We start from the raw sequence: 24,730 nt of genomic DNA, 5'->3' as shown, positions 1-24,730 counted from the left end.
CCTTGCTTTGGGAGTTAGACCTTCACTCTCAACCCATGTAGAATCAAAACTTTATTTAAATCTCTAGGATCCTGAAGGGTATTGACAGGGTGGAGGTGGAGAGGATAGAATCCATAGGATCCTGACAGTGCAGAAGGAGGCCATTCGGTCCATCGAGTGTGTAGTGACTCACCAACAGAGTTTTTTACACAGGCCCTCTCCTTTCCCCATCCCTATAACCGTGTGCATTGACTATGGCCAATCCACCTAACCTGCACATCTTTGGACATGAAGGGGCAATTTAGCATGTCCAATCCACCTAATGTGTACATCTTTTGGAGTGTGGGAGGAAACCGGACCAGCTGGAGGAAATCCACGCAGACACGGGGAGAATGTGCAGACTCTGTACAGACAGTGACCCAAGGCTGGAATCAAACCTGGGTCCCTGATGCTGCTAACCACTGTGCCACTGTGCCATCCACAAGGGTGTTTCCTCTTGTCAGAGAATCTAGAACACTGTCTAAAAATAAGGGGTTGCTCATTTATGACTGAGCTAAGAATTAATTTCTCTTTTCTGAGAGGTTTGTGACTCTCTGGTACTCTGTTCCACAAAAGCAGAGGCTCTGAATATTTCTAAGGCAGAGCTGGATCAATTCTGGATTAGCAAGGGGGTGAAAGGATATGGGGGTGAAAGGATATGGGGGTGAAAGGATATGGGGGTGAAAGGATATGGGGGTGAAAGGATATGGGGGTGAAAGGATATGGGGGTGAAAGGATATGGGGGTGAAAGGATATGGGGGTGAAAGGATATGGGGATGCAGTAGGCAGCCTTGTGGGGTTGGAGTTACCAGTCAGCCCAGTCATGATCTCGAGGGACTGAGTGGCCTGCTCCTGCTTCTAATTTGTATGTTCACATGTATGTTCGCAAAGACTGAGCCTGTGAACCTTCACACCGTATTCCCTGCCCCATCCTGCCACAGGTCTACAATCTCCCAGTATACCCAATGACCCTCAGAGTTACACTAAACCAGCCAACGCCTCTACTTTCTCAGAAGACGAAGGAAATTTAACATGTCAACTACGACTCTCACCAACTTTTACAGATGCACCATGGAAAACATTCTTTCTGATTTGTATCACAGCTTGGTATGGGCTCCTGCTCTGCCCAAGATCACAAGGAACTACAAAGGGTCATGAATGTAGCCCAATCCATCACGCAAACCAGCCTCCTATCTGTTGACTCTGTCTACACTTCCCTGCCTCGGAAAAGCAGCCAGCATAATTAAGGACCCCACACACCCTGGACATTCTCTCTTCCACCTTCTTCCATCATGAAAAAGGTACCAAGTCTGAGGTCACATACGAACCAACTCAAGAACAGCTTCTTCCCTGCTGCCTTCAGACTTTTTAATGGACCTACCTCGCATTAAGTTGATCTTTCTCTACATCCTAGCTATGACTGGAACATTACACTCTGCATTCTCTTCTTTTCTTCTCTACGAACAGTATGCTTTGTCTGTATAGTGCGCAAGAAACAATACTTTTCACTGTGTACTAATAAGTGACAATAATAAATCAAATCTATGTACGCTATGAACAGTATGCTTTGCATAACGTGTAAGAAACAATGCTTTTCACTGTATCCCAGTACATGCGACAATAATAAATCAAATCAATGTACTCCGTGAACAGCATGCTTTGCAGAACACACAAAAAACAATACTTTTCACTGTATCCCAGTACGTGACAATAAATCAAATCTGTATACTCTATGAATAGTATGCTTTGTCTGTATAGCACACAAAGAAACAATACATTTCACTGTATGTTAATACGTGACAATAATAAATCAAATCTATGTACTCTATGAATGGTATGCTTTGTCTGTGTAGCACGCAAGAAACAATTCTTTTCACTGTATCCCATTACGTGATAATAATAAATCAAATCTATGTACTCTATGAATGGTATGCTTTGTCTGTTTCACACACAAGAGACAATACTTTTCACTGTACCCCAACACATGTGACAGTAATAATTCAAATCTATGTACTCTATGAATGGTATGCTTTGTCTGTATAGCTTGCAAGAAACAATACTTTTCACTGTATCCCAGTACGTGTGACAATAATAAATCAAATCAAATTGGGAAATTGCGACCTTCTCACAATGAACGGAGAACAGTACGAGTTTCCAATTCCACATTCTCGGTATAGATAAATAAGTCACACAAATTTCCTTCAGATTCTCCACACCAATCAACAATGCACTGAGAGCCCTGTTAGTGTTTGACAGAGTTGGGGAGGGGGAGCAAGCATTTCTGAATTTAGAGAAAAATGCTTGGATGCACGGTTGGATCAGTGGGAGGAGAGACAAACCAGAGAGTGTCAGGGATCACTTTCCATCCCATCCTATCGCAGACTGCACCCACCACCACCTTCTGGCTCAGAGGTGAGTGTGCCGCTTGCTGAGTGGACAAGCTCAGGCAGTGACCTGTGTTGTGCCTAGCAACACGTAGAGGGTGGGAGGGCAGAGACTGCCACATGGCCTCAACTGAGCAACAATACCAAACTGTGACAAGCTGAAATAATAACATCACTGTTATTATCCTCATAATGTGGATGTGCCGGCGTTGCACCGGGGTAAACACAGTAAAAAGTCTGACAACACCAGGTTTTAGTCCAACCGATTTATTTGATAGTAAACGCACAAGCTTTCGGGTTAGTCCCTTCGTCAGGTGAATGGAGAGTTCTGGCCTCAGACAGAGCATATAAAGCACAGACAGTTTACAGATTACTGATTAGAATGTGAATCAGTAATATGTAAACTGTCTGTGCTTTATATGCTCTGTCTGAGGCCAGAACTCTCCATTCACCTGACGAAGGGACTAACCCGAAAGCTTGTGCGTTTACTATCAAATAAATCGGTTGGACTAAAACCTGGTGTTGTCAGACTTTTTACTGTGATTATCCTCATAGTCAGAGGTTTACAGCATGGAAACAGGCCTCTCATCCGACTTGTCCATGCCACCCAGTTTTACCACTAAGCTAATCCCAATTGCCCACATTGGCCCATATCCCTCTATACCCATCTTACCCATGTAACTGTCTAAATGTTTTTTAAAAGACAAAATTGTACCCACTTCTATTACTACCTCTGGCAGCTCGTTGCAGACACTCACCACCCTCTGTGTGAAAAAAATTGCCCCTAGACACTTTTGTATCTCTCCCCTCTCACCTTAAATCTATGCCCTCTAGTTTTACACTTCCCTATCTTTGGGAAAAGATATTGACTATCCAACTGATCTATGCCTCTCATTATTTTATAGACCTCTATAAGATCACCCCTCAGCCTCCTATGCTCCAGATAAAAAAGTCCCAGTCTATCCAGCCTCTCCTTATAACTCAAACCATCAAGTCCCGGTAGCAAGCTAGTAAATCTTTTCTGCACTCTTTCTAGTTTAATAATATCCTTCCTATAATAGGGTAACCAGAACTGTACAAGCTATTCCAAGTGTGGCCTTACCAATGTCTTGTACAACTTCAACAAGACGTCCCAACTCCTGTATTCAACATTTTGACCGATGAAACCAAGCACACTGAATGCTTTCTTCACTACCGTGTCCACCTGTGACTCCACTTTCAAGGAGCTATGAACCTGTACCCCTAGATCTCTCTGTTCTGTAACTCTCCCCAACGTCCTGCCATTAACTGAGTAAGCCCTGCCCGGTTCTGATCTATCAAAATGCATCACCTCACATTTATCTAAATTAAACTTCATCTGCCATTCATCAGCCCACTGGCCCAGTTGATCAAGATCCCATTGCAATCCTAGATAACCTTGTAGATTGAACCAGGGCAGGACTTACTCAGTTAGGGGAGTCTAAAACTAGAGGGCATAGGTTTCAGGTGAGAGGAGAGAGATACAAAAATGTCCAGAGGGGCAATTTTTTTTTACACAGAGGGTGGTGATTGTCTGGAACAAGCTGCCAGAGGCTGTAGTAGAGGCAGGTACAAACGAATGGTCTAGTTGGACCAATGAACGGCACAGGCTTGGAGGGCTGAAAGGCTTGTTTCCTGTGCTGTACTGTTCTTTGTTCTTTTGTCTTTTAAAAAGCATTTAGACAGTTATATGGGTATGATGGGTATACAGGGATATAGGCCAAATATGGACAATTGGGATTAGTTTAGGGGTTTTAAGAAAAATGGGTAGCATAGACAAGTTGAGCCGAAGGGCCTGTTTCTATGCTGTAAACCTCTGTGACTCTATGACTTTATGGTATCGGTAGGAGTGACCACTGCACTGTCCTTGTGGAGCCAAGGCCCCACCTTCACTTTGAGGGTAGCCTCCATCATCTTGGCACCATGTGGGTACTAAAAGGGACAGACTTCAAGCAGATCGAGCAACTAAAGGCTGGGCATCCATGAGGCACCACGGTCAATCATCAGTAGCTGAATGGTACCCCAGAACAATCTGTAACCTCATGGACTGGCATTTCCCCCACTCTACCATTACCACCAAGCCAGGGGATTGACCCTGGTTCAATGAAGAATGTAGGAGGGCACGCCAGGAGCAACACAGGCATCCCAAAAAATGGGGCATCACCCTTTATATCATCTGGGGTGGCTCAGTGGTTAGCACCGCTGCCTCTCAGCACCAGGGACCCTGGGTTCGATTCCAGCCTCAGGTCGCTGTCTGGCTGTGCTAAATTGCCCCTTAGTGTCCAAAGATGTGCAGGTTAGGTGGATTGGCCATGCTAACTTGACCCTTAATATCAGGGGGATTAGCAGGGTAAATATGTGGTGTTACGAAGGATAGGGCCTGGGTGGGATTGTGGTCAGTGCAGCCTCGCGGGGCCGAATGGCCTCCTTCGGCACTGTAGGGATTCTATGAACCTGGTGACGCTACAATACAGGATTACTTGTGCGCCAAACAGCACAAGAGCAAGTGATAAGACTGAGCACAGCAGTTCCACAACAGAGAAAAGCTGTTCCCATTGCCTGATGGTTCAAGGAGGAGGGCGATTTGAGGCTCTTTGGCCAGAGATGCTGGAGGCGGAAAGATGTGAGGAGAAGAATGTACTTACACCATGCGTGTTGGTGATCTGGGGCTGCCTGATCACGAGGGTGATGGAGGTAGAGGTGGAGGTGATGAATAGTTTCAAAAGGAAATTAGATGGGCGCTCGTGGGAAGTAGACTTATTAGTCTAAATCAGAGTGGCACGGTGACACAGTGGGTTAGCACTGCTGCCTCACAGCGCCAGAGACCCGGGTTCAATTCCCAGCTCGGGTCACTGTCTGTGGTGTCTGCACATTCTCCCCACGTCCGCATGGGTTTCCTCCGGGTGCTCCAGTTTCCTCCCACAGTCCAAAAGGTGTGCTGGCGCTAAATTCTCCCTTGATGTTACCCGAACAGGTGCCGGAGTGTGGCCACCTGGGGATTTTCACAGTAACTTCATTGCAGTGCTAATGTAAGCCTACTTGTAAAACTAATTAAAAAAAACTTGAAACTTTACGGGGATACAGGGGCGAGTGGGACTCACTGGATTGCTCTACGGAGGGATAGCATGGCTTCCATGGGCAGAGTGGTCCCCTCCTGTACTGTAAGTGACATTCCCTTATCTCCTCCTGTTTTGGCTAGTCCCCTGGGGTTACCACAATTCTGGTCCATCGCCAAGCAGTAGAGAGGTTGGGAATTCTGTGATCAGGAACTGAACTCTATGCTCCCACAGCCGGTACGCTACTGACAAGTCAGGAGTATGATGGAATACTTGCGTGGATGGGTGCAGCTCCAACAACACTTGAGAAGCTCAACACCATCCAAGACAAAGCAGCCCCGTTTCATTGGCACCCCATCCACCACCTTAAACATTCTCTCCCGATACAACTAGTGAACAGTGGAAGGATTCTGTACCATACGCACTGCAGCAACTTGTCAAAGCCCCTTCTAAACCCAGAACAAAAGAGGGAGTTTTACTCAGTATCTAACCCCGTGCTGTACCTGTCCTGGGAGTGTTTGATAGGGGACAGTGTAGAGGGAGCTTTACTCTGTATCTAGCCTGATGCTATTCCATCTCTGGGTGTTTAGTTTTACTTACAGACACACACACATATATGTGTCAGTCTGAGACTGTCAATTATCATTCTCTGAGAGCTATGAAGGTTTCTGTTGCATTTCCGTAGCTGAGGGACTCTCGCTACAACACACAACTCGTTTAAACTCAAAGAACTTGTCAGCCAGGTTGGAATGAGGCTAATTAATCTAATTCATTTGGGCCTCCCACAGATGTTTCACCGTTTGTGCTACTTTCAACAGAGCCCGGACCGCAGCACAGGCTTTCATTGGAGCAGCTCAGCACAAGAGGATTCCGCCCTCTGTCTCCAGCACTGAGGCTAACGGGGACACAGCTGGCAGTCAGTGGCACACGTACAAATCACACTTCACATTCCCTCGCGTCCAGAAAACAGAGCGACACTCTGACTGAGGGCGGTAAGGTGATTTACGGAGTTAATCGAGAATCCAGATCACGGGTGGGGGCAGAACCTTCAGATTCGCGCCGGGGAGAGGGGGGAGCAATGTCAGCAAGGTATTTCCTCACACAGACAGGGGAATCTGGGACTCCTCCACCATGGATCTTAGTTTATTTATCAGTGTGACAACTAGGCTTACATTAACATTACAATGAAGTTACTGTGAAAGTCCCTAATCACCACACTCTGGCGCTGCACCTGTGTGTGTGTGTGTGTGTGTGTGTGTCTCTGCGCCTTTATGTATGTGTGTGTGCGCCTGTCTGTCTGTGCACTGCTGCATGTATGCGTATGTGCATCTGTGCACCTGTCTGTGCCCTTATGCGTGTCTATCTCTGCATCCATGCGTGTGTGGGAGAGAGAGACAGAAAGAGAGTGTGGGAGAGGGCGCGTGTACTTGCGTGTGGGAGAGGGCGCGTGTACTTGCGTGTGGGAGAGGGCGCGTGTACTTGCGTGTGGGAGAGGGCGCGTGTACTTGCGTGTGGGAGAGGGCGCGTGTACTTGCGTGTGGGAGAGGGCGCGTGTACTTGCGTGTGGGAGAGGGCGCGTGTACTTGCGTGTGGGAGAGGGCGCGTGTACTTGCGTGTGGGAGAGGGCGCGTGTACTTGCGTGTGGGAGAGGGCGCGTGTACTTGCGTGTGGGAGAGGGCGCGTGTACTTGCGTGTGGGAGAGGGCGCGTGTACTTGCGTGTGGGAGAGGGCGCGTGTACTTGCGTGTGGGAGAGGGCGCGTGTACTTGCGTGTGGGAGAGGGCGCGTGTACTTGCGTGTGGGAGAGGGCGCGTGTACTTGCGTGTGGGAGAGGGCGCGTGTACTTGCGTGTGGGAGAGGGCGCGTGTACTTGCGTGTGGGAGAGGGCGCGTGTACTTGCGTGTGGGAGAGGGCGCGTGTACTTGCGTGTGGGAGAGGGCGCGTGTACTTGCGTGTGGGAGAGGGCGCGTGTACTTGCGTGTGGGAGAGGGCGCGTGTACTTGCGTGTGGGAGAGGGCACGTGTGGGAGAGGGCGCGTGTACTTGCGTGTGGGAGAGGGTGCGTGTGGGAGAGGGCGCGTGTACTTGCGTGTGGGAGAGGGCGCGTGTACTTGCGTGTGGGAGAGGGCGCGTGTACTTGCGTGTGGGAGAGGGCGCGTGTACTTGCGTGTGGGAGAGGGCGCGTGTGGGAGAGGGCGCGTGTACTTGCGTGTGGGAGAGGGCGCGTGTACTTGCGTGTGGGAGAGGGCGCGTGTACTTGCGTGTGGGAGAGGGCGCGTGTACTTGCGTGTGGGAGAGGGTGCGTCAGTGTGTGGGAGAGTGCTTGTGTGAGTGCGCGTGAGCGAGTCTGTGTGCACAAGTGTGAGCGTGTGCGCGAGAGAGCGTATGAGAGTGTGTGAAAGTGTGTGCGCGAGTGTGTGTATGAGAGTGTAAAAGTTTGTGCGCGAGTTTGTGAGACTGTGCGCGCGTGTGACTGTGCGCACGAGAGAGAGAGTGTGAGTGTGTGTGTGTGACAGTGTGTCTGAATGGCACACAAGAAAATACTTTTCACTGTATCCCAGTACATGTGACAATAATAAATCAAATCTGTGTACTCTATGAACAGTATGCTTTCTGTATAGCGCGCAAGAAACAATACTTTTCACTGTATCCTAGTACATGTGACAATAATAAATCTAATCAAAAATATACTCATCAGACATTAAAACACTGGGTTCCAAAATGTCCTGTTCCAAAAGAAATCTTTTGAAAATCCATTTGACTCAATCAATGCCAACCACTCCCATCCTCTCATTGAATATGTCAGTCAATGGGACAAGTTTTCAGTTTATTTAGTCGTCACAACTAAGGCTTACATTAACACAGCAATGACGTTACTGTGGAAATCCCCTAGTGGCCACACTCCGACACCTGTTCGGGTAACACTGAGGGAGAATTTAGCATGGCCAATCAACCTAGCCCACACATCTTTCAGATGTGGGAGGAAACCCACACAGACATGGGGAGAACGTGCAGACTTCGCACAGACAGTGAGCCAAGGCCAGGAATTGAACCCGAGTCCCTGGCGCTGTGAGGCAGCAGTGCTAAAGCACTGCGTCACCGTGCCGCTGGGATTGAACCCGGGTCCCTGGCGTTGTGAAGCAGCAGCGCTAACCCACTGTGTCACCGTGCCGCTGTGATTGAACCCGGGTCCCTGGCGCTGTGAGGCAGCAGCACTAACCCACTGTATCACCGTGCCGCTGGGATTGAACCTGGGTCCCTGGTGCTGTGAGGCAGCAGCGCTAACCCACTGTATCACCGTGCCGCTGGGACTGAACCTGGGTCCCTGGTGCTGTGAGGCAGCAGTGCTAACCCACTGTGTCACCGTGCTGCTGGGATTGAACCCGGGTCCCTGGCGCTGTGAGGCAGCAGTGCTAACCCACTGTGTCACCGTGCCGCTGGGATTGAACCCGGGTCCCTGATGCTTGAGGCAGCAGCGCTAACCCACCATGCCCGCCTTGCCGTGCCATCAAGAGTGAGGAAGATTAAATTTGAAGTCACAAGGAATTGGGAGGCAATGTCAGTCAGCAAACCCATTCACGGAATGAAATATTCCATCTGAACTCGTCTTCCCACAGAATACCTTCAAATTTCCCTCTACAAACCTAACTCCTAATTGTCCTCTGGCTGCTCTGTTCTGAACAAGATGAGGGAGCTTGTCATGGTCCATGTCATCGAGACCCTTCAGAGACCTCAACGCAACAATTATATCAACTCCCAACTCTCGTACAATCACACATCGAGCCCACAGCAACACATTAGACACACCGGAACTCCCACCTAACCCCACTTGCCAGCACTTGGCCCAAAGCCCTGAATGTTGTGACATGCCAAGTGCCCATCCAGGTGCTTTTTAAAGGACGTGATCACACTGGAGGGAGTGCAGAGGAGATTCACCAGGGATGCTGCCTGGGATGGAGCATTGAAGTTACGGAGAGAAGTTGGATAGGCTTGGGTTGTTTTCTCTGGAGCAGAGAAGACTGAGGGATGACCTGATTGAGGTGTTCAAGATTATGAGGGACATGGACAGAGTGGATAGGGAGCAGCTGTTCCCCTCAGTTGGAGGGTCAATTACGAGGGGACACAAGTTAAACATGAGGGGGCGGAAGGTTTAGGGATATTGTGAGGAAAATCATTTTTACCCAGAGGGTGGTGAGGGTCTGGATTGTGCTGCCTGGGAGGGTGGTGGAGGTGGGATGCCTCACATCCTTTAACGACTTAGAGGTTTATAAGATGATGAGAAAGATAGATATTGTGGACGTTCAGAGAATATTTCCTCGGGTAGATGTAGCTGTTACTACACGGGCATAACTTTAAGGCTCATGGTGGGAGATATAGGAGGGATGTCCGAGGTAGATTCTTCACTCAGAGTGGTTGGGGTGTGGAATTGACTGCCTGCTGTGATAGTGGAGTCGGGCACTTTAGGAACTTTCAAGTGGTTATTGGATAGGCACATGGAGCACACCAGAGTGATAGGGAGTGGGATAGCTTGATCTTGGGTTTGGACGTAGCTCAGCACAACGTCGAGGGCCAAAGGGCCTGTACTGTTCTATGTTCTAAGTACCTGGATGAGCACTTGGCACACCATAGTATTCAGAGCTATGGGCGAAGTGCTGGCAACTGGGGTTAGCTGGGCAGATCAGGGCCTTTCATGTGTCGGTGCAGGCTTGATGGGCTGAAGGGCCTCTTCTGCACTGTAGTATTCTGTGACTTCTGCTCAGTGAAACTTGCTCCCACCAAGGAGTGTTGTGAAATCTTCGTCATATTGTCAATCAGAACCCATCCACCACCTTGAACATTCAATCGCTCCACTACCACCCACGCTATAAGAATCACTTGCAGCAACTCAACAAAGGCTCCTTCGACAGTACCTCGCAAATGTACAAACTCTACCATCTGGAAGGAGAAGGGCAGCAGACGCATGGGAAGCCTGGAGGTTCCTCTCCAAGCCGCTCACCATCCCAACTGGGAAATACATCGGCTGTTCCATCACTCACCGGCTCAAAATCCTGGCACTCCCTCCCTATAACAGCATGCTGGGCGCACCTACACCACACGGGACTGCAGTGGGTTCGAGAAGTGGGCTCACCTCCACCTTCTCAAGGGGTAATTACGGGGTGGGTAATACATGCTGACCCCATGAACGATGCTTACGTTACATGAACCAAGAGCGAGAAAAACCAGAACCAGCAATTGCTGGCGCCAGAGAGGGAGAGAGAGAGAGAGAGGGAACTACAAGTCACAAGTCACCCATTGCCAACAAAGAGTTGTAAGTTGTTCAATCGATTGAAGTTGTTACTCACGCTGGCGCTGTTAGGGCATCGCAGAGTGAATAAGCATTACAAGGACCGTCTGTCTGGGACACAGCACTGGTCTTTGAACTCTGCTGAAGCAGGGAAGGGTTTGGTGCAGCACACGTTACCCACACTGTGCGGAGAACTCACGTGGATTATGATCTGAACACCCCAAGTACTGACATTTATTCGCTCTGTTTCTCTCCCTCCATCCACGCTACTTACATGAGGTTACATCACATTTACAGGCCACTCAGCCCAACTGCTGGTGTTTCTGTTCCACACAAGCACATTCCCCCCCCGACCCCCTCATCCTTTCCTCTTCTTCCTCGCTCCCTCATCAGTTTACCCAGTTTCCTCCTTAAATGTCTCGATACTATTCATCTCCCCCACTCCCCGTGGGACCGAGTCCCACGTTCTCCCCCACTCCCCGTGGGACCGAGTCCCACGTTCTCCCCCACTCCCCGTGGGACCGAGTCCCACGTTCTCCCCCACTCCCCGTGCGACCGAGTCCCACGTTCTCCCCCACTCCCCGTGGGACCGAGTCCCACGTTCTCTGGGTAATGATAGTTACTCCTGAATTTCCCAGTGGATTTATTAATGCCTGTCTGATGTTGATAACCCTCTCAGTTAAAGGGATCAAGGGGTATGCTGAGAAAGTGGAAGTGGGTACGGAGAATGCCTGATTAACCATGATCATATCGAATGGTAGTGCAGGCTCAAAGGGCCGAATGGCCTCCTCTTGCTCCCATTTTCCCTATTTCTATGTTTCTAACCCCTGGTTTGGTCTCACCAACAATTTGGAACATCTCTACATCTACTCTGCCAATCCTGCTCATAATCTCTACTTCTGTGGAGTACAATTGTTTTCAGACTGATTCCTTTAGGGGTCTTTTATTCAAGGTTAATAGTTAGGGGCATTGAGTCCCAGGGGTTATCACCTCTGAACTGAAAACAAGTCCACCTTGCCGTCACTGTTGGGTTTGCTAACTGACATGGCTCCCAACTCCTCATAACCTCAAATCTAATCTTCTCATCCTTGTTTACAAGGTCCCTCATTGTTTTACCCCTCCCTATCCCTGAAACCTCCCCCAACTCTACACTTCCTCCCTATCTCTGTAACCTCCTCCAGCTCCTACAACCCTTCCCTATCTCTGTAACCTCCTCCAACCCCTACACCCCCTCCCGATCTCTGTAACATCCTCCAGCCCCCTATAAACCCATCCGAGATCTGTGCGCCCCTCCAATTCTGGCCGCTTGAGCATTCCCCCCACCCCACCCAAACCCATCACTCCACCATTATCGGCCGTGCCTTCAGCTACCTGGAGCAATTCCCTCACTATATCACTCCACGTGTGCGTGTCTCTGTGTGTGTGTGTGTCTCTCTCTCTGTCTCTCTCTCTCTGTGTCTGTGTGTGTGTCTCTCTCTCTGTCTCTGTCTCTCTCTCTCTGTCTGTCTGTGTCTCTCTCTCTCTGTGTCTCTGTGTGTGTCTCTCTCTCTCTGTGTCTCTGTGTCTCTCTGTGTCTGTGTGTGTGTGTGTGTGTGTGTGTGTCTCTCTCTCTCTCTCTCTCTCTCTCTGTGTCTCCCCTAAACTCAGCCTCTTTGACTGATGTTTTGGTCATCTGTCCCCAATATCTGGTGTGATCCAGCAGTGCAGAATCGCAGGATGTTCTCTCACTCTGCGTCCACAGGGATTAGTTTTCAATATTCACGTCAATCACATTAAAGGACTAATTTGGAAAAAGAGACACCATTTCCATGGAAACTGAGTGATGGTAAAAAGCAGTCTGCAAGCTGTAAGCAGTACAAAGGGCAGCCTCAGGATGGCACTCTGCACAGACATTTATACACACACACATATGTTGGAGTGCGTGCATGCACACAGACACATGTACACATACACATTCATACATACACAGGCACATACACACAAGCACTCACTGACACGCGCACACACAACCATGTACAGGCTGTACATGTGTTCGCATAGGCACACACAGACACGCATGTTCACACACAGACACACGTTCACACACAGGCATGTACACACAAATGCGCACACACAGAACACACATGCGCACACACAGACACACACACACAGTTACACATGATACAGACACACTTAGACAAATATGCAAATATAATCACACTTGTTCAGATTCATGCACAGGCACACATTCACAGGCAGACACACACACTGATCATATTTACACCCTCACGCACACACATATTCCCACACACTGCCACTCTCACCATGTCACACGAACATATACTCGCTGATATGCAACACTAACACACACACACACACACACGCCTGCAAATACACACGCACTCTTTCTCTCATGCAAACACATTCTCACACACAGGCACACACAATCGCACACTCTCACACACGCACATACACTCCTGTCCATGGATACAGATACAAACAGACACACATTGAGAGAGAGAGAGAGACACTCTCCCACACACACACACACACACACATACACACTCACACAAATCCATTCAATAAACAGCAGCATTTCATTCTGTATTCAAGACATGAACAGCTGCAGTATCAGCATTACAGTAAACTGCACCGACCCAACCCTCCACCCACTCTTCCCTGCCTCTCTCTCTCACTCCCTCTCTCTTGCTTTTACCTTAATTCATTCCTCTCTTACTGCTCCCTCGTGTTGTTTCTTTCTCTTGCCCTGATCTCTACTCCATTTCTTTTCCTCTCATACACCCATTCCTCTGACCCTCCTTCTCCCCTTACCTTTCTCCCCCACCACCAGCGCCCCTATTTTCTATTTTTTTTGGATAAGGTATAACAGTGACAGAGGTTGCCAGTAGGGTGATGAGAGGTTGGGGAGCAGGTGTTGTTCCAGGCTGTGCGTTCACTCCAACAGTGCAACAGCAAATGGCCCCCAGAATCTGGCCCCGAGTGCCCATTGTCAATCTAGAAAATCAATCTCGAAACGCGAGATGCCAGCGGTCATACGCCATCCCAACACCTCAGTGCACGTGTGCAAACACACTCACCTACACACTGACAAACACACACATGGTGGCACAGTGGGTTAGCACTGCTGCCTCACAGCGCCAGGGACCTGGGTTCAATCCCAGCAGCATGGTAACACAGTGGGTTAGCGCTGCTGTCTCACAGCACCAGGGACACAGGTTCAATCCCAGCGGCACGGTGACACAGTGGGTTAGCGCTGCTGCCTCACAGCGCCAGGGACCTGGGTTCAATCACAGCGGCACAGTGACACAGTGGGTTAGCGCTGCTGCCTCACAGCGCCAGGGACCCGGGTTCAATCCCAGCGGCACAGTGGCACAGTGGGTTAGCACTGCTGTCTCACAGCGCCAGGGACCCAGATTCAATGCCAGCAGCATGGTGGCACAGTGGGTTAGCACTGCTGCCTCACAGAGCTAGGGACTCGAGTTCGATTCTGGCCTTCATGTGTCTGTCTGTGCGGAGTCTGCGCCTTCTCCCCGTGTCTGGAAAGACGGAGGCTGAGGGAGTGATCTGATAAAAGTTTATAAAATTATGAGGGGTGCGGATAGGGTGAACAGTTGGAAGCTTTTTCCCAGGGGCAGAAATGACAATTACAAGGGGGCACAAGTTCAAGATAAGGCAGGGGGGGGAAGGTTCAGTGGTGATGTGTGGGGGGGTGGAGTTTTTTTACACTGAGGGTGGTGGGAGTCTGGAATGCACTGCCAAGTGAGGTGGTTGAGGCAGACACATTAGCCACATTTAAGACTTATCTGGATAGACACATGAACAGACGGGGAGTAGAGGGATATAGGCAGCTGGTCTGGATAGGACAATGTGATTGGTGCAGGAGGGCCAAAGGGCCTGTTCCTGCACTGTACTGTTGTTTGTCTGCGTGGGTTTCCTCCGGGTGCTCCGGTTTCTCCCACAGTCCGAAAGATGTGCTGGTTAGGTGGATTGGCCACGATAAATTGCCCCTCAGTATAACCCAAACTGGAGTGTGGGTGACTAGGGGATTTTCACAATAACTTCACTGCAATGTTAATATAAGCCTTACTTGTGACACTAATAAATAAACTTTAAAAACCAACAGACACACACGCACAAACACACATACAAACACACACAGAGATGCTGAGAGATAGAAGTGCAGAAACATGTGAGCAACTGCACATACACACGCAACACGTAGAAACATAAAACTAGAAGCAGGAGGAAGCCATTCAGCTCTTCGAGCCTGTTCTGCCATTTTGATCATGACTGATCATCAAATTCAATATCCTGATCCCTTTAGCCCCAAGAGCGATATCTAATTTCTTCCTGAAATTACACAATGTTTTGGCCTCAACTACTTTCTGTGGGAGTGAACTCCACCCATTCATCACCCTCTGGGTGAAGAAATTTCCCCTCACCTCAGTCCTAAAAAGTTTATCCGTTATCCTCAAACTATGACCCCCCTAGTTCTGGACGCCACCATCATCGGGAACATTCCTTCTGAATCTACCCTGTTTAACCCTATTAGAATTTTATTATTTTCTAACACACACACACACACAATGCAATGCTATAGTTAAGAAAGCCCACCAATGCCTCTACTTTCTCAGAAGAAGGTAGAGCCATTCAAAAGTCTGATGGCAGCAGGGAAGAAGCTATTCTCGAGTTGGTTGGTAAACTCAGACTTTTGTAACCTTTTCCCGGTGGAAGAAAGTAGAAGAGAGAATGTCTGGGGTGTGTGGGATCCTTAATTATGCTGGCTGCTTTTCCCAAGGCAGCAGGAAGTATAGACAGAGCCAGTGGATGGGAGGCTGGTTTGCATGATGGATTGGGCTACATTCACAACCCTTTGTAGTTCCTTGCAGTCTTGGGCAGAGCAGGAGCCCATACCAAGCTGTGATACAACCAGGAAGAATGCATTCTGTGATGCACCTGTAAAAGTTGGTGAGAGTCGTAGCTGACATGCCAAATTTCCTTAGTCTTCTGAGAATTCCTGGATTGGTGGAGCAGAGGGGCTGAATGGCTTCTTTCCTGTGTTGTCATCAGGAAGCATAAAAGAAAACATGCGCCTGTCTACATCAATGGGATGAAGTAAAAACGGTCGAGAGCTTCACGTTTTTAGGTGTCCAGATCACCTGGACCCACCACCCCCGCACCGCCCCCCCCACCCCCCCACCCCCACCACCACCATGCCGACACTATAATTAAGAAAGCCCACCAAAGCCTCCAATTTCTCAGAAGACTAAGGAAATTTGGCACGTCAGCTACGACACTCACCAACTAAAGGGAGGGAAAGAGAGAGAGAGCGGCAGAGAGGTTCATTGCTGCAATGACAGCTGGGGCTGATACAAGGGAGGAATGATGTGGATGTGCCGGGAGGATGTACAAGGGAGGAAGGCAGACTGCGTGATGACTCAGCCGACATCCCATTGTCCCCGGCTATATTCTGGCATCCTGGCCTTCAGAGACTGGGATGGGGGTAAGATGGGGTGCGGAGCACAGTGGCTGAAAGATCTCCCAACATTCCAACTGCTCCACAATCATGTCATTAGCACTGTCCTCCATTCCCCTTTCACGCAGGGAGAGAGAGAGACAGAGAGAGGGAAGGGTGAGACAGAGAGACTGAGGGACAGGGGAGAATTGAGAAGAGAGAGAAACATAGAAACTAGAAGCACGAGGAGGCCATTCAGCCCTTCAAATCTGTTCCGCCATTCATTTTGATCATGGCTGATCATCAAATTTAATATCCTGATACCCCCCTTTCTCCCATATCCCTCAATCCCTTTAGCCCCGAGAGCTATATCTAATTTCTTCTTGAAATCACACAACGTTTTGGCCTCAACTACTTTCTGTGGGAGTGATCTCCACACATTCACCACCCTCTGGGTGAAGAGATTTCTCCTCACCTCAGTTCTAAAAGGTTTACCCCTTATCCTCAAACTCTGACCCCTCGTCCTGGACTCCCTCCACCATCAGGAACATTCTTTCTGAATCGACCCTGTCTATCCCTGTTAGAATTTTATAAGTTTCTATCAGATCCCCTCTCACTCTTCCAAACTCCAGTGAATATAATCCTAACCGACTTAGTCTCTCCTCATATGACAGCCCTGCCAGCCTAGGAATCAGCTTGGCAAAGCTTCGCTATATTGTCTCTATAGCAAGGACATCTTCCTCAGAAAAGGACACCAAAACTGCACACAATATTCCAGATTTGGCCTCACCAACACCCTGTACAACTGCAGCAAAACATCCCTACCCCTGTACTCAAATCATTTTGCTATGAAGGCTAACATATCATTTGCCTTCTTTACTGCCTGCTGTACCTGCGCGCTTACTTTCAGCGACTGTTGCACAAGGACTCCAAGGTCTCGCTGAGTATCCACCTCTCTCAATTTACACCCATTCCAGTAACAATCTGTCTTCCTATTATTGCTCCCAAAGTGGATAACCTCACATTTATCCACATTATGCTGCATCTGCCATGCAGATACCCACACACTCAGCCTGTCCAAATCACACTGAAGCATCTCTGCATCCTCCTCACAGCTCATCCTCCCACCCAACTTAGTACCATCTGCAAATTTGGAGATAATACATTCAGTTCCCTCTTCCCAATCATTAATACATACTGTGAACAGTTGCGGCCCAGCACAGATCCCTGAGGATCCCCACTAGTTACTGACTGCCAATCAGACAAAGACCCATTTATGCCAACTCTTTGCTTCCTATCTAACCAGCTTTCTATCCATCTCAAGACATTACCTGAAATCCCATAGACTACTTTACATAGTAGTCTATTATATGAGACCTTGTCGAAAGTTTTCTGAAAGTCTAAATAAATCATATCCACTGGATCTCAGTCAACTCCACTAGTTACATCCTCAAAGAATTCCAATAGATTCGTCAAGTATGATTTCCCTTTTGTAAATCCATGCCGACTTTGTCTGATTATCCCACTGCCTGCCAAATGCTGAGTTATAAAATCCTTGATAACAGACTCCAGGAACTTCCCCAGTACTGGCGTTAGGGTCACTGGTCTATAGCTCCCTGTTTTCTCTCCACCTCCCTTTCTGATATTGGGTTTACATTAGCTACCCTCCAATCTGTAGGAACTATTCCAGAGTCCAAGGAATTTTGGAAAATAACCACCAATGGATCTACTGTTTCCAGGGCCACTTCCTTCTGTACTCTGGGTTGAAGATTATCCGGTCCTGGAGATTTATCCACCTTCAATCCCATCAATTTCCCTAAAACCATTTCTCTCCTAATGCTGATTTCCTTCAGTTCCTCACTGAAACACGTTTCTCTCAGCACCTTTGGCACATTATTCCTACCTTCCTTTATGAAGACTGAAGCAAAGTTCAGATTTAATTCCTTGGCCATTTCCCTATTCCCTGTTAGGAATTCTCCTGTTTCTGACTAGAAGGAGCTACATTCATTTTTGTCAATCTTTTTCTCTTCACATAACTATAGAAACTTTTACAGTCAGTTTTTCAGTTCCCTGCTAGCCTACTTCCATACTCTATTTTTCCCTTCTTGATCAATCCCTTGGTTCTCCTTTGCTGAATTTTAAACTGTTCCCAATCCTCGGGCCTGTTGCTTTCTCTTGCCAATTTGCAGGCTTCTTTCTTGAATCTTATACTATCTCTAATTCCCCTTGTAAGCCATGATTTGGTTACAATTCCCCTACCACACTTGAGCCAAACAAGAAAACAACTTCTGGAGTTCACCTATTCATCCTTTAAATGCTTGCTATTGCCTGTCTGCTGTCTTTCTGGAGTGGCATGGTGACACAGTGGGTTAGCACTGCTGCCTCTCAGCACCGGGGACCCGGGTTTGACTCCTGGCTTGGGTCACTGTCTGTGCGGAGGTTGCACATTCTCCCCGTGTCTGCATAGGTTTCCTCCGGAAGCTCTGGTTTCCTCCCACCGTTTGAAAGACATACTGATTAGGGTGCATTGACCCAAACAGAGGCTGGAATGTGACAAAGTTTCACAGTAACTTCACTGCAGCGTTAATGTAAGCCTTCCTTGTGACTAATAAATAAATAAACTTTCTTCTTAAACGAAAGATGAACATCTCCTTTCAGTAATGTTTCCCAGTCCGTCATGGCCAATTCATGCTTCATACCATCATAGTTCCCTTTACTGAGATTCAGGACCCTGGTCTCAGAATCAGCTACATCATTACTCACCTTGACAAAGAATTCTACATTATTATGGTCATTCATCCCCAAGGCTTCTCTCACAACTAATCTTTTCTCATTGCACAACACTCACTCCAAGGTGGCCTGCTCCCTTGTTGGTTCCTCAAAGTATCGCTGCAGAAAACCACCCTGTAAGTACTCCAGAAATTCCTCCTCTACTTTACTGTGACTAACTTGACTCTCCCAATCTCTATGCAGAATGAAGTCTCCCATAACCACAGATGTTCCTTTAACACATGCATCTTTAATTGCCTGTCTAATGCTTTTCCCAACATTGCCACAACAGTTTGGTGGATCTGTTTTTATGCCCCTTGTTGTTTGTTAACTCAACCCATACAGATTCCACATCATCTGTGCTAATATCATTCCTTAATATCCTATCAATATCATCTTTATTCAACGATGCAACTCCACCACTTCTCCTTTCCATCTGTCTTTCCTAAACACTGAAGAGCCTCAGTGTTTAATTCCCATCCTTGCTCACCTTGGAACCACGTCTCCGTAATGCCAACGATATCCTACCGTTTCCATCTATCTGTGCAACTAATTCCCCCATTTTGTTTTGAATGCTTCGAACATTCAGGTACAAAACCTTAAGGGTGGGCACTTTTAACATTTCTTTTCCCTTTCCTACTATTGCTCTGAATCCTTGCAAAGAGAGATGGGGGCAGAGAGAGAGAAAGTCCTGAAAAAGAGAGAGAGAGAGAGAGGCAGAGACAGAGACCCGGGGGGGGGTGGTGGGGAGAGAGAGAGAGAGCGATGGCGAGAGAGAGCGAGATGGGGAAAGAGGGACAGAGAGAGAGAGAGAGAGACAGAGAGAGACAGAGAGAGACAGAGAGAGACAGAGAGAAACAGAGAGAAACAGAGAGAGACAGAGAGAGACAGAGAGAGAGAGAGACAGACAGAGAGAGAGAGACACACACAGAGAGAGAGAGAGAGACAGAGAGAGAGAGACAGAGAGAGAGAGAGAGACAGAGAGAGAGAGAGGCAGAGAGAGAGAGAGAGACAGAGAGAGAGAGAGGCAGAGAGAGAGAGAGAGACACACACAGAGAGAGAGAGACACACAGAGAGAGAGAGAGACACACACAGAGAGAGAGAGACACACACAGAGAGAGAGAGAGACACAGAGAGAGAGAGAGACACAGAGAGAGAGACACAGAGAGAGAGACACAGAGAGAGAGACACAGAGAGAGAGAGACAGAGAGAGAGAGACAGACAGAGAGAGAGAGACAGACAGAGAGAGAGAGAGACAGAGGGAAAGAGACAGGGAGAGAAAGAAAGAGACAGAGAGAGAGAGAAAGAGACAGAGAGAGAGAGAAAGAGACAGAGAGAGAGACACACACACAGAGAGGGACAGGGAGAGGGAGAGAGAGAGAGACAAACAGAGAGATAGACAGAGAGAGAGAGAGAGAGAGAGGGACAGACAGAGGGAGAGAGAGAGACGAATGGAGAAAGAGAGAATCAAGGGGGAGAGAGATGAAGAGTGAGAGTGACAGCGGAGAGAGAGCGACAGAGGGAGGGTGACCCACACAGGGAGAGAGAGAGAGAGAGTGAGAGGGGAAGAGAGAGAGAGAGAAAGAGAGAGGCACACAGAGGGAGAAAGAGACAGAAAGAGAGAGAAAAGAGATGGAGGAGAGAAAGTCAAGGAGAGAGAGAGAGTGTCAGGGCAGAAGGCAAACAAGCAGAAAGAAAGAGTGAGAAAGAAGGACAGAAACAGAGGGAGAAGGGGAAGGGGAGAGTGTGAGATGAGGGTAGGAAGGGTGAGTTGGAGAGAGATGCAGAGTCTGACACAGATTGCAAGCCAGGCATCAGATTGAGTTGGGAAATCCTGGAAGCAAAGCACTGGGAGGAGTCGGAGAGAGTGAAAGGGTAGGGAGATAATCTCACTCCAATGTGTGAGGAAAGGCAGGTACACGCACTGAGATTCCTCACCAGCTGCCCTCAGTTCCACTCCAGAGAACTTGTTGGTGAAGACAGCCGTTCGCCCGACTTCCATGCGTTTATGTTTACAGGGTAAATCGCGATAAACTTACACCTCTGGACTCAGCCACACACTGTGTCAGTAAGTGTCCCTTTCCAAATGTACAAGTCAGACTACAATTACTGACATCCATCCACTCAACTGGTACAACATTCACATCGAGCCCCTTACACCAACACAGGAAAGAATCCATTCAGCCCCACTGCTCCACTAATCCAGGAATTCTCAGAATACTAAGGAAAGTTGGCATGTCAGCTACGACTCTCACCAACTTTTACAGATGCCCCATAGAAAGCATTCTTTCTGGTTGTATCACAGAGTGGTATGGGTTCCTGCTCTGCCCAAGACTGCAAGAAATTACAAAGAGTCGTGAATGTAGCCCAATCCCATCACGCAAACCAGCCTCCCATCCATCGACTCTGTCCATTAACTTCCCGCTGCCTTGGCAAAGCGGCCAGCATAATTAAGGACCCACACACCCCGGACATTCTCTCTTCCACCTTCTGCCGTCGGGAAGAAGATACAAAAGTCTGAGGTCACGTATCAACTGACCCAAGAACAGCTTCTTCCGTGATACCATCAGACTTTTGAATGGACCTACCTCACACTATGTTGATCTTTCTCTACACTCTAGCTATGACTGTAACACGACATTCTGCACCCTCTCCTTTTGTTCTCTATGAACGGTATGCTTTGTCTGTATAGTGTGCAAGAAACAATACTTTTCCCTGTATCCCAGTACGTGACAATAATAAATCATATCTATGTACTATATGAACGGTATGCTTTGTCCGTATAGCACACAAGAAATAATACTTTTCACTGTATCCCAGTACATGTGACAATGATAAATCAAATCTATGTGTTCTATGAACAGTACGTTTTGTCTGTATATAGCATGCAAGAAACAATACTTTTCACTGCATCCCAGTACATTTGACAGTGATAAATCAAATCTATGTACTCTATGATCAATATGAAGTCTCACAATACCAGGTTAAAATCCAACAGGTTTATTTGGTAGCCCGAGCTTTCGGAGTGCTGCTCCTTCATCACCTGACGGAGCAACGCTCCGAAAGTTCGTGCTACCAAAAGACTGCCTGCTCAGTTACCCAATTCTACGAAAGCTGTCCTTGCTCCATAATCCCTGCATAGCTTTGGGTAACAATCTATGAATCTTAGGTTTTAAACTCACAATTAATCTAGCCGCAATTGCTGTTTGCGAAAGAGCATTCCAAACTTCTCCCACCTTGTGTGGTGGCGAGTTTCCAAGTTTCAATCCAAGGTCTGTCTCAACTCTGCGTTCCCCAGTGTGCACCCCCACCCCAACAAACTCCCCCCAACAAGGGAAAAGCACAGCTCTCTGTCCACCCGATCTCGTTCTCCATAATATCTCGAAAACATTGATCCAATCGTCACCCTTTGTATTGTATTTACCCTGCTAATCCCCCTGACAATAGGGCGAATTTAGCATGGCCAATCAACCTAACCCGCACATCTTTGGAGTGTGGGAGGAAACTGGAGCACCCGGAGGAAACCCATGCAGACACGGGAAGAATGTGCGAACTCCACACAGACAGTGACTCACAAGAGGTTATTGCAGAAGGTCGAGGGACATGGAGTTGGGGGTAAGGTGTTAGCGTGGATAGAAGATTGGTTGTCAAATAGGAGGCAGAGAGTGGGGGTCAACGGGTGCTATTCGGATTGGCGGATGGTGACTAGTGGAGTGCCCCAGGGGTCGGTGCTGGGGCCTCAGCTTTTTACCATTTATATAGATGATCTGGAGGAGGGAACCGAGTGTAGAGTGTCGAAATTTGCTGATGACACCAAGATTGGGGGAACGGCAAATTGTGCGGAGGGTGTGGAGAGTCTGCAGAAGGATCTAGATAGGCTGGGCGAATGGGCCAGGAAATGGCAAATGGAATTTAATGTTGGCAAGTGTGAGGTGGTCCACTTTGGCAGGAAGAATGGTAGGAAGCACTATTACTTACGAGGCAAAAAACTGCAGCAGGCGACGGTGCAGAGGGACCTCGGGGTCCTTGTGCATGAGTCGCAAAAACCCAGCTTGCAGGTGCAGCAGGTGGTCAGGAAGGCGAATGGGATGCTGGCCTTCATAGCGAAGGGGATTGAATATAAAAGTAGGGAGGTCTTGCTGCAGCTGTATAGGGCATTGGTGAGGCCGCAGCTGGAGTACTGTGTGCATTTTTGGGCGCCGCACCTGCGCAAAGATATTTTGGCCTTGGAGGGAGTGCAGAGGAGGTTTACTAGGCTGATACCGGAGTTGAGGGGGTTGAGCTATGAGGAGAGGCTGAATAAACTGGGCTTGTACTCGTTAGAGTTTAGAAGAATGAGAGGAGATCTCATTGAGACGTATAAGATGATGAATGGGATGGATAGGATAGAGGTGGAAAGACTCTTCCCGCTCAAAAAAGACAATAGGACTAGGGGGCACAGCCTCAAGATAAAAGGGGGGCGGTTTAGAACAGAGTTGAGGAGGAACTTCTTCACTCAAAGGGTGGTGAATCTCTGGAATTCTCTGCCCGTTGAAGTGGTGGAGGCTGCCTCGCTAAATATTTTTAAGACACGGGTTGATGGGTTTTTGATAGGAGAGGGGATTAAGGGTTATGGGGAGAGGGCGGGAAAGTGGAACTGAGCAGCGACAGATCAGCCATGATCTTATTGAATGGCGGGGCAGGCTCGAAGGGCTGGATGGCCTACTCCTGCTCCTATTTCTTATGTTCTTATGTGACCGAAGCTGGGGATTGAGCCCGGGTCCAAGGCGCCGCGAGGCAGCAGTGCTAACCACTGTGCTACCACGCCGCCGCTTTGTTATCAGGTCCTCAGACCAGTGTTCAGTGAGCCTTTTGCAGTATTCAAATGAGAATGGCAGGGACATTACAGCACAGGAACAGGCCATTCAGCCCCTCTGCTCTGTGTCGGTGTTCAGGTACCATAAGAAGCTCCCCCTTTCTCTGGCCCGTCTCTCCTCAGTTCAACCCATCAGCACACCCTCCTCTTCCATCTTCTTTGCAAAGATTCACTGCAGCAATGGAACAAGGTAGGATTCTAATCTTACAGAAAATAATCCCAAATCCTCAGTGACAACTTCCTTCAGCTCACATCCGCAGGCTCCTTTCTGCATTTACACCCTAATCAATTAAACCTCCCAACTGAACTTTCATTCATTTAACAATGCAGATACACAGGGTAGCGCCACACATTGGGAGTGTATTACGGGGGACAGTGGAGAAGGAGCTTTACTCTGTATCTAACCCCATGCTGTACCTGTCCTGAGAGTGTTTGATGGGGGGACAGTGCAGAGGGAGCTTTACTCTCTATCTAACCCCGTGCTGTACCTGTCCTGGGAGTGTTTGATGGGGGACAGTGTAGAGGGAGCTTTACTCTGTATCTAACCCCATGCTGTACTTGTCCTGGGAGTGTTTGATGGGGGACAGTGTGGACAGCGTTCACAATACTTCCAAGTACCCTGACATCCCCAGATTTTGAAATTGTGTACCCAAAGTCATTAATATGTATAAAGGAACGCAGGAGCCCTGACACTGACCCACTGGAAGCTCACCACATATCATTCTCCAGTCCAGAAAACAACTCCCCCACCCCATTTCTCGCACAGTCCCCACCCCATTTCTCGCACAGTCCCTTTTAGTTCATGAGCTAAAACTTCATTCACAAGTCTGTCATGTGGCATTTTGCCAAATGCTTTTTGGAAACCCATGTATACAACATCAACCACACGACCC

The 24,730-nt window shown here is 48.3% G+C and overlaps 1 protein-coding gene across 5 annotated transcripts in view; it reads right to left on the bottom strand.

Annotated features, from left to right (window-relative positions):
- The window catches only part of LOC145337139 (disks large homolog 4), a 263,027-nt gene that overhangs the window by 136,907 nt on the left and 101,390 nt on the right, over positions 1-24,730 (bottom strand). The window lies entirely within an intron of this gene.

The sequence above is a fragment of the Carcharhinus amblyrhynchos genome, unplaced genomic scaffold (genome assembly GCF_965287045.1).
Source record: "Carcharhinus amblyrhynchos unplaced genomic scaffold, sCarAmb.v2.hapA scaffold_43, whole genome shotgun sequence".
NCBI lineage: Eukaryota > Metazoa > Chordata > Chondrichthyes > Carcharhiniformes > Carcharhinidae > Carcharhinus > Carcharhinus amblyrhynchos.
The sequence above is the reverse complement of the archived record's forward strand: the minus strand, read 5'-3'. Positions and strand labels throughout refer to the sequence as shown.